This window comes from Equus caballus, chromosome 22 (assembly GCF_041296265.1).
Source record: "Equus caballus isolate H_3958 breed thoroughbred chromosome 22, TB-T2T, whole genome shotgun sequence".
Lineage (NCBI taxonomy): Eukaryota > Metazoa > Chordata > Mammalia > Perissodactyla > Equidae > Equus > Equus caballus.
In genome coordinates, this window is record NC_091705.1 from 26,937,743 (window position 1) to 26,949,100 (window position 11,358).

Genomic DNA, 11,358 nt, shown 5'->3' on the forward strand with positions numbered 1-11,358 from the left:
TTCAACTGAAAACACTAGCCAGACTGAAGCAATCCTGCCAGAAGGGAGCCATGGGAATAAATATCATGACCTCATTCTATTTTCTCTCTCCAATCTCCTGCCTAGATGCTGCATTGGTTGGACCCAATTGCAAGCCAGAGAGCAAGTGAGCCCATTGATGCAGTTTATACACAACTACAGGAGTAGAGGACAAGTCACTCTCTCGGTATGAAAACGGTAGAGAGTACATCCAGTGGGGCAAATGGAAGATATCCTACACACTAGCACAGCAACAAGAAATTCCCCCAGAATCACTATAAGAAAGTACAAGGAGGGAAACAATAAAATAAAAGCCAAAATGAGGACAATAGAAAATAAACATAACAATTGAAAGCAACAACCAAGTCAAAAGTTTGTTCTTGAAAAAAGAATAAGAGGGAGAAGATCCAAGATGGCGCCGTGAGTAGTCCTCTTTGTCTCTCGCCCTTCGAGTCTACAATTATTTGGACACTTATCGCTTGACAAAGGATATCCAGACAGCATCTCAGGACGTCTGAGACACCCACGCGACTATACATCGGAAGGCGGACGGACTTTCCTCCGGGAGGATGGGGAAATAGGTGAAAACTCTCCGACCCCGACAGGCAGCCTAGTACCCGCAAGCGGCTTTCTTCCAACAGACGCCCCCAGAGGATCCACATACATCTAGGGCAGGAGCGAGAACACAACAGAGGAGCGACGGTGGAAACAGGTGACCAGAACCCTACCTAAACCCCCCGCAATTACTCCTAAACGCAGAGGGAAACTTTGGAGTTGCACACCTGAGCCCGCGGGGAGAGTCTCTCCCCACCATTGGCGGGGAGACCCAGCCTGGTGCTCGGGGCGCCCGGAGGGTCCCAGAGAGAGTCACGGAGGGTACGGAGGTCTCCCAGCTGCCGTTGCCTGCCCCGTGGGACTAGGGATTGCCGGAAATCTCGGAGAGGACCGGGGCTGGGGGAACTTTCAAAGGCCGGTTCTGCAACCTGGAGGGGAAGCGCCAGAGCTCCGCCTGGGCAGCAGACAAAACTCTCTGTCTGCCATTAGCAGAGGGGCCACGCTGAGCATTCACGGCTCCGGGAGAGGCCCGGAGAGAAGCCCAGAGGGCGGGGCGACTCCCAGCTGCTGTTGCCCGCCCCGTGGGGCTAGGGATTGCCAGAGATCTCGGAGAGGACCGGGGCGGGGGGAACTTTCAAAGGCCGGTTCTGCGACCCGGAGGGGAAGCGCCGGAGTTCCGCCAGGCAGCAGACAAAACTCTCTGTCTGCCATTACCAGAGGGGCCACGTCCAGCATTCAGGGCTCCCGGGAGAGGCCCGGAGAGAAGCCCAGAGGGCGGGGCGACCCCCAGCTGCCGTTGCCCGCCCCGTGAGACTAGGGATTGCCGGAGATCTCGGAGAGGACTGGGGCTGGAGAGAGTTCCAGAGACCCAGCTTAGTAGCCTAGGGGGAAACCCTACAGGCTCACAGCAGCCTTAGGGAAAGCCTCTGCACAGCACCAGTAGAAGGCACCCAGCCGCCAGCCACAAGGCTGGAAGACCCCAGGGCAAAAGCAGCATAGCTAGGTGTACTAACCACAGACTGTAGAAGATGCCAATAGCTCTCCTGCGACCCATAGAGGACAAGTGAGATTCGGTGGGTGCCGACAGCAACGGAGCGACAAATATAAGTGATCCCACCCCTGGCCGCTGGAAAAGCCCATAACACCGTTGCAGACCCCAAGGAGAGAGCACATCTAGGTGGGCTGCAACAGTAGGCACCTGCAGCCTGAAGCCCCCCTGTGACGGCCCCCACGGCAGAGGAGGGAATCCAAAGGGCCACTGTGGCTACGAAGAGGGGCCCAGGGCCAGTTAGCAACTATGGACAGGGTTCCTGGTTGGTGAAGTATAAACAGCTGCTCCCCCCACCACAGCAGCTGTAACAAGTGAAAGGAGCAACTAAACTCTATCTCCATGCGGAGGCACAAATCAACAACATCAAGCAATATGAAAAAATACATTAAATCTCCAGAACAGAAAGAAAGTAACAAATACACAGAAAACAATCCCAAAGAAAATGAGATATATAACCTAAATGATGATGACTTCAAAACAGCCATCATTAAGATTCTCAATGAGTTAAGAGAGAATTCTGACCGTCAACTCAACGAGTTCAGGAGCTATGTCACAAAAGAGTTTGATACGATAAAGAAGAACCAAACAGAAATATTGGAAATGAAGAACACAATAGAGGAGATTAAGAAAAATCTAGATGCTCTGAACAGTAGGGCCGATAATATGGAGGAAAGAATTAGCAATTTGGAAGATGGCAATATAGAATTGTTGCAGGCAGAGGAGGAGAGAGAAGCAAGACTTAAAAGAAATGAAGAAACTCTCCGAGAATTATCAGACACAATTAGGAGATGCAACGTAAGGATTATAGGTATACCAGAGGGAGAAGAGAAGGAGAAAGGGGCAGAAAGCCTATTCAAAGAAATAATGGCTGAGAACTTCCCAAATCTGGTGAGGGAGATGGATCTTCAGGTGACAGAAGCCAATAGCTCTCCAAACTTTATCAATGCAAGAAGACCAACTCCACGGCATATAGTAGTGAAGCTAGCAAAAGTCAACGACAAGGAGAAAATATTAAGGACAGCCAGGCAAAAGAAACTAACCTACAAAGGAACCCCCATCAGGCTATCAGCAGATTTCTCAGCAGAAACTTTACAGGCTAGAAGAGAGTGGAATGATATATTCAAAAATCTGAAGGACAAAAACCTACAGCCGAGAATTCTCTACCCAGCGAAAATATCCTTCAAATACGATGGAGAAATAAAAACTTTCCCAGATAAACAAAAATTAAGGGAGTTCATTGCCACAAAACCTCCTCTTCAGGAAATCCTCAGGAAAACCCTCATTCCTGAAAAATCCAAAAAAGGAAAGGGGCTACAAAACCAAGAGCAGAGGAGATAAGTAGAACGACAACAACAGAGAGTAGCAGCTCTACATCAGAACAGATTAAACCATGGGACGAGAAACAAAGGAAACTGAAGAAAACCGGAAAACAAGACACAAAATGGTAGTGGTAGGCCCCCACGTCTCAATAATCACTCTAAATGTAAATGGATTGAACTCCCCAATCAAAAGACACAGAGTGGCAGGATGGATCAAAGAACAAGATCCAACAATATGCTGCCTCCAGGAAACACACCTCAGCCCCAAAGACAAACACAGACTCAGAGTGAAGGGATGGAGAACAATACTCCAAGCTAATAATGAACAAAAGAAAGCAGGTGTCGCTATACTAATATCAGACAAGGTAGATTTCAAAGCAAAACAGATAAAGAAAGATAAAGAGGGACAGTATATAATGATAAAAGGGACTCTCCACCAAGAAGACATAACACTTATAAATATATACGCACCCAACACAGGAGCACCAAAATTTGTAAAGCAACTCTTAATAGAACTAAAAGAAGACATCAACAACAATACAATAATAGTAGGGGACCTCAACACACCATTAACACCAATGGACAGAACATCCAGACAGAAAATCAACAAGGAAATAATAGAATTAAATGAAAAATTAGACCAGATGGACTTAATAGATATATATAGAACACTTCATCCAAAAACAGCAGGTTACACATTCTTCTCAAGTGCACATGGAACATTCTCAAGGATTGACCATATTTTGGGAACCAAAGCAAACATCAATAAATACAAGAGAGTTGAAATAATATCAAGCATCTTTTCTGATCATAACGCTATTAAACTAGAAATCAACTACAAGAAAAAAGCAGAGAAAGGTGCAAAAATGTGGAGACTAAACAACACGCTTCTCAACAAACAATGGATCATTGAAGAAATTAAAGAAGAAATTAAATATTATCTGGAGACAAATGAAAATGAGAACACGACATACCAAATCATTTGGGATGCAGCAAAAGCAGTCCTAAGAGGGAAATTCATCGCAATACAGGCTCACCTCACTAAACAAGAAAAAGCTCACGTAAGCAACCTCAAACGACACCTAAGAGAACTAGAAAAAGAAGAACAAACAAAGCCCAGAGTCAGTAGAAGGAGGGAAATAATAAAAATAAGAGCAGAAATAAACGATATTGAAACAAAAAAGACAATAGAAAGGATCAATGAAACAAAGAGTTGGTTCTTCGAAAGAATTAACAAAATTGACAAACCCCTAGCCAGACTCACCAAGAAAAGAAGAGAGAAATCGCAAATTAATAAAATCAGGAATGACAGAGGAGAAATCACAACAGATACCAATGAAATACAAGAGATCATAAGAGAATACTATGAAAAACTATATGCCAACAAATTGAACAACCTGGAAGAAATGGACAAATTCCTAGACTCCTACAATCTCCCCAAACTGAATCAGGAAGAAATGGAGAATCTGAATAGACCAATCACAAGTAAGGAAATAGAAACGGTAATCAAAAACCTCCCCAAAAACAAGAGTCCAGGACCAGACGGCTTCTCTGGAGAATTCTACCAAACATTCAAAGAAGACTTAATACCTATTCTCCTCAAACTGTTCCAGAAAATTGAGAAAGATGGAGAACTCCCTAACACATTCTATGAAGCCAACATCACTCTGATCCCCAAACCTGACAAGGACAACACAAAGAAGGAGAACTACGGGCCGATATCACTGATGAACATAGATGCAAAAATCCTCAACAAAATTTTGGCAAACCGATTACAGCAATACATCAAAAAGATTATACACCATGATCAAGTGGGATTTATACCAGGGACACAGGGATGGTTCAACATCTGCAAGTCAATCAACGTGATACACTACATCAACAAAATGAAAAACAAAAACCACATGATCATCTCAATAGATGCAGAGAAAGCATTCGACAAGATCCAACACCCATTTATGATAAAAACCCTCAGTAAAATGGGTATAGAAGGTAAGTATCTCAACATAATAAAGGCCATATATGATAGACCCACAGCCAACATCATACTCAATGGACAAAAGCTGAAAGCCATCCCTCTGAGGACAGGAACAAGACAAGGGTGCCCACTTTCACCACTCCTATTCAACATAGTACTGGAGGTGCTGGCCAGAGCAATTCGGCAGGAAAAAGAAATAAAAGGAATCCAAATAGGTAACGAAGAAGTAAAACTCTCGTTGTTTGCAGACGACATGATCTTATACATAGAAAACCCCAAAGAATCCACAGAAAAACTATTAGAAATAATCAACAACTACAGCAAAGTAGCAGGGTATAAAATTAACGTGCATAAATCAGTAGCATTTCTATACACTAACAATAAACTAACAGAAAAAGAACTCAAGAACTCTATCCCATTCACAATCGCAACGAAAAGAATAAAATACCTTGGGATAAACTTAACCAAGGAAGTGAAGGATCTATACAATGAAAACTACAAGACTTTCTTGAAAGAAATAGGCGATGACATAAAGAGATGGAAAAACATTCCTTGCACATGGATTGGAAGAATAAACATAGTTAAAATGTCCATACTACCTAAAGCAATATACAGATTCAATGCTATCCCAATCAGAATCCCAAGAACATTCTTCACAGAAATTGAACAAACAATCCTAAAATTCATATGGGGGAACAAAAGACCGTGAATTGCTAAAGCAATCCTGAGCAAGAAAAACAAGGCCGGCGGAATCACAATCCCCGATTTCAAAACATACTACAAAGCTACAGTGATCAAAACAGCATGGTACTGGTACAAAAACAGGTCCACAGATCAATGGAACAGAATTGAAAGCCCAGAGATAAAACCACACATCTATGGACAGCTAATCTTCGACAAAGGAGCAGAGGGCCTACAATGGAGAAAAGAAAGTCTCTTCAACAAATGGTGCTGGGAAAACTGGACAGCCACATGCAAAAGATTGAAAATTGACCATTCTTTTTCACCACACACCAAAATAAACTCAAAATGGATCAAAGACCTAAAGATTAGGCCTGAGACAATAAGTCTTTTGGAAGAGAATATAGGCAGTACACTCTTTGACATCAGTTTCAAAAGAATCTTTTCGGACACTGTAACTCCTCAGTTGAGGGAAACAATAGAAAGAATAAACAAATGGGACTTCATCAGACTAAAGAGCTTCTTCAAGGCAAGGGAAAACAGGATTGAAACAAAAAAACAGCTCACTAATTGGGAAAAAATATTTACAAGCCACTTATCCGACAAAGGGTTAATCTCCATAATATACAAAGAACTCACACTGCTTAACAACAAAAAAACAAACAACCCGATCAAAAAATGGGCAGAGGACATGAACAGATATTTCTCAAAAGAAGATATGAATATGGCCAATAGACACATGAAAAGATGTTCATCATCGCTAATCATCAGGGAAATGCAAATCAAAATTACACTAAGATATCACCTTACCCCCGTTAGATTGGCAAAAACATCCAAAACCAAGAACGACAAATGTTGGAGAGGTTGTGGAGAAAGAGGAACCCTCATACACTGTTGGTGGGAATGCAAACTGGTACAGCCACTATGGAAAACAGTATGGAGATTTCTCAAAAAGTTAAAAATAGAAATACCCTATGACCCAGCCATCCCATTACTGGGTATCTATCCTAAGAACCTGATATCAGATATCTCAAGAATCCATTGCACCCCTATGTTCATCGCAGCATTATTTACAATAGCCAAGACGTGGAACCAGCCTACATGCCCAGAAACTGATGATTGGATAAAGAAGATGTGGTATATATACACAATGGAATACTACTCAGCCATAAAAAAAGACGAAATTGGCCCATTCACAACAACGTGGATGGACCTCGAGGGCATTATGTTAAGCGAAATAAGTCAGTCAGAGAAAGACGAACTCTATATGACTCCACTCATAGGTGGAAATTAGTATATTGAGAAGGAGATCTGATCGGTGGTTACCAGGGAAAAGGGGGGGTGGGGGGAGGGTACGGAGGGGGAAGTGGTGTACCCACAACATGACTAACAAAAATGTACAACTGAAATCTCACAAGGTTGTAATCTATCATAACATTAATAAAAGAAAAAAAGAAAAAAGAATAAGAAAAATTAAAAATCTCTGGCAAGATGAATCAAGTAAAAAGAAGGTATGGATAATTAACATTAGGAATAAAAAAGAGAAGAACTTTATGCCAATAAATTCCTACAAAAATACAACTTTCTAAGTTGGGGAAGAGATTGGGATTTAGGAAAGGACTTCCCTTCCTCTCTCTGGCCTAGACTCTAAGGTGTTGACTGATGATCAAGGGTGTCTGTGAGTGTGGGGGTGAGCTGGCCTCCGCCACTAAGAAGCCCTGCATAATGAATGGAGTGGACTGTGGCTCTAAGAGCAACCATAGCTCACAGCTGATGGTAATTCTTAGTTTCTAGATGCTGTAATTTCCTCAGCTTTCAGTCAAATCTTGTTAAAAGTAATAGCAATTCTCATCTGTGCTATGGGGAATTAAGAGTAGGTGTGGGTCCCCATTTGAGGCAAAGTAACAAAAGGGAGAGTGAAACCGGCAAACAGCCATTGATGATTAAGTATCTAGGTACTAAAGTTTTTTCCTTTTTGCAATTACTGATTATAGCTTTTAGCTGTTTAACCCACCCATTGTTAACTGTGCTGTTTAGGTAATATGCTATCTGACTCCCACTAGGCTCCTATAGATAACATCTTCCTGGAGCCTGGGTCACCATGGGAATGGGTGTGTGAGCTGTTTTTCAGGAATTAGAACTCCTTGTCCACTTCAGGCCGGTTGAGACCACCAACTCATCAACTGGGCCCACACAGATGTCCAACAGGTGACCTTCTGACGTCAACGGGCTAAAAACTCCACCCTCAGATCATGCTAACGCCTCCATTTTGTGAACACGGGTCCTAGAAGAGGCACGGGGTCTGACTACGCTTGCGCAGATCATCAATTACCTGACCTCTCCTCACCTTCAGTCACCTCTCTCCACATTTCAGACCACCTTGCCCCCTATCCTATAAATATCCCTGAGTCCCTATTTTCGGGGAAGTGAATTTGAGGCTCATGCTCTCACTTACTCACGTGGCTGCCTTGTGAGTAAACTCTCTCTCTGTTGCAATCTTGTCGTCTCGGTGTTTGGCTTTCTGGGCGGTGGGCAAAAACAAACCCGGTTCAGTAACAAGAGCAGTAGGTATCCCTGCCTCTCAAGGTGGCCACAGAAGCTTGCCCTGGAACTGCAGAAAATGATCAGCAATTGAATTAACGAAGGTTTATGGGCAAGGATGAGGTTGGCAGGTAAAACCAGACAAGCTCCTGATTAAAACTCATCTCCTCAGCTATTTAGAGAAATGGTGGGTTCAGGGATGGGACATCTTGTTATACCAGAAAGCAAGGAAGCTATCAAAGATGACTGGGGTTGTATAAACAGGACTCAAGAGCTAAAATTGAAGAGAGGCTTCCACTGGCCAGAAATGGGACAATGTGAGCTTTGATAAGGATAATAATTTCAGTGGACTGAAAACCATCAAAGGTGTTTAAATCCAAGAGTTGACAGTACTTTAAAAAACAAAACAAACTTCATTGTCACGTTTGGAGGATGCTAGGGAATCTACTCATTATATCGAAAACTGGTAAATAAAGGGAAAGAATCAAGTATTTTTTGTGACTCTCCTGGATGAACTATACCTCAAGGTACCCACATAGTTGATGAGGGGAAATCTTTCTTTAGGTAAGTATTCTAGCCAAATAAAAACATCACTATTTTGTAACCCCTATTAAAATGATGAGTCTAGGTGACGGTCAACAAATGGCTGATAGTAACAGACACTAGACATATATGCCTCCTGATTGAAGTATACACCACTTATGAACTATTCTTGCAAAATAAAAACAAAATGTTAAAATCTGAACCTGGTGAAGCCTCTAGATCTTACTATCAATTTACCAAAACCAAAACAAAACAGTGATACATATTAAACACCACCACAGGGATGCAATTAGCAAAACCCATGATATGGGAAACTTTGTAGGACAAACAACCTAGTTTTTTCAACAAATTGCAATGAAAATAAGAAAGAGTTCAAGAGAATGAAAGACAACTCAGACTGGGAGAAAATATTTACAAGATATAGATAAAGGACTGTTATCCAAAATATACAAAGAACAGTTAAAACTCAACAATAAAAAACGAACAGCTCAATTTAAAAATAGGCCAAAGACCTTAACAGATACCTCACCAAAGAAGATACACAGATGGAAAATAAGCACATGAAAAGATGCTCCACATTAGATATCATCAGGGAAATGCAAATTAAAACAAGATACCACTATACTCCTATTAGAATGGCCAAAATCCACAACACTGACACCACCAAATGCTGATGAGGTCATAGAGCAACGAGAACTCTCATACGTTCCTGGGGCCCGGCCCGGGGCGGGCAGTTCAAAGGGTAGAGCCACTCTGGAAAACAGTTTGGTGGTTTCTGACAAAACTAAACATACTCTTAGCATACTATCCAGCAATCACACTCCTTGGTATTTACCCACAGAAACTGAAAGCTTAAGTCCACACAAAAACCTGCACACAGACATTTATAGCAGCTTTATTCGTAATTGCCAAACTTGGAAGCAAACCAGATGTCCTTCAGTAGAAGGGTTCAATAAACTGGTACATCCAGACAAGGTACCAAAAAAATCAGCTATCAAGCCACGAAAAGACATGGAGGAATCTTAAATGCATATGACTAAGAAGCCAATCTGAAAAGACTACATACTGTAGGATATTTTGAGAAGGGCAAAATTATGGAGACAGTAAAAAGATCAGTGACTGCCATGGATGGGAGGAACGAATGAACAGGCAGAGCACAGAAGATTTTTACATCAGTGAAACTACTCTGTATGAGAGTATAACGGTGGAGACATGCCATTATACATTTGTCATGGAATGTACAACACCAAGAGTAAACCCTAATGTAAACTATGGACTTCAAGTGCTAATGATGTGTTCATATAGGTTCATCAATTGTAACAGGGTACCACTCTGGTGGGGGATGCTGATAATGGAGGAAGCCATGCATGTGGGGGGGCAGGGAGTATATGGGAAATCTCTGTACCTTCTGCTCAACACTGATGTGAACCTAAAACTCCCTAAAATACAAAGCCTACTAAAATAAATAAATTCAGTTCCTCAATCACACAGCCACATTTCTGGGTTCAACAGTCTCACGTAGCTAGTGGCTACTCTATCGGATGGTGTAATAGTTCTGATAGTTCTATTAGAACGTTTCCATCATCCCAGAAAGCTCTGTTGGAAAGCACTGTTCTATATGTTGATTTTAATGGTGGTTACATGGGTGTCTGAGTTTGCCAAAACTCATGAGAAATGTATACTTAAAGTGGGTGCAGCTTATTGTATGTAAATTATATCTCAACAAAATTGATTTTGAAAAAAATAAGAGAATGTCTATTAGAAGACACTTCAGAGATATATCATCTAATTGCAAATATATGAAACCTTTTTGGATCCTGATTCAAACAAACTATATTTATAAAACAATAAAAAAAAGAACATTAATTGGATACTTGAAGATATTAAGGAATAATTGTTTATAGATGTGTTTTGGAGATGCATTCTGAAATACTTATGGATGAAATATGAGATTTGGGATTTCCTTCTAAATTATCTAACGTGAATATAAACGAAATAAGGTTGGCCGTGAGTTGACACATCTTTGAAGCTGGGTTTGTTGAAGCCGGGTGATGAGTACTATTAGGGATTATTATCCTGTTCTCTCTACTCTTGTTTATTGTAAATTTTCCATAATCAAAAGTTTAAAAACTCACTTCCTCAGAGGCCTTCCCTGACCACCCTATCAGGTGTAAATGACCTCTCCCCATTATTTTCTAGCACAACATCCTGTTTTCTTCATAGCACTTATCACAATGTTATTTTATATATCTACTAGTTTATTTCTCCTTGCTAGAATTTGGTTTCCACGAGAATAAAAACCCTTTGCCTTATTCACCACTGAACTGTAGGGCTGGGGCTGGCACATAAAGGTGTTTAATAAATCTCTGTTGCATGGAAGGATAAGAGAATAAATGGGCAGACCAAAGGGCAGAAGCCCAGGCTAGAGTAAGAACTAACAAATAAATACATTTACAACCACGCCCTCCCCAAAGATACCAGAAAAGGCAACCCTTGAAAGGAAGAGAGATTCAACTATGAACCCCCGGGTCTTTGGCGCCAGCTGGCTTTGGGTTTAGCTGTTTCTCCAACTGTATGAGAAAAATAAACTAGATTCACAATTGCTTTTAGCCATGAATGCTTTCTTTGAATGAAATTTCCTGAAACAACCCAATACACAAAATAGAAAAACA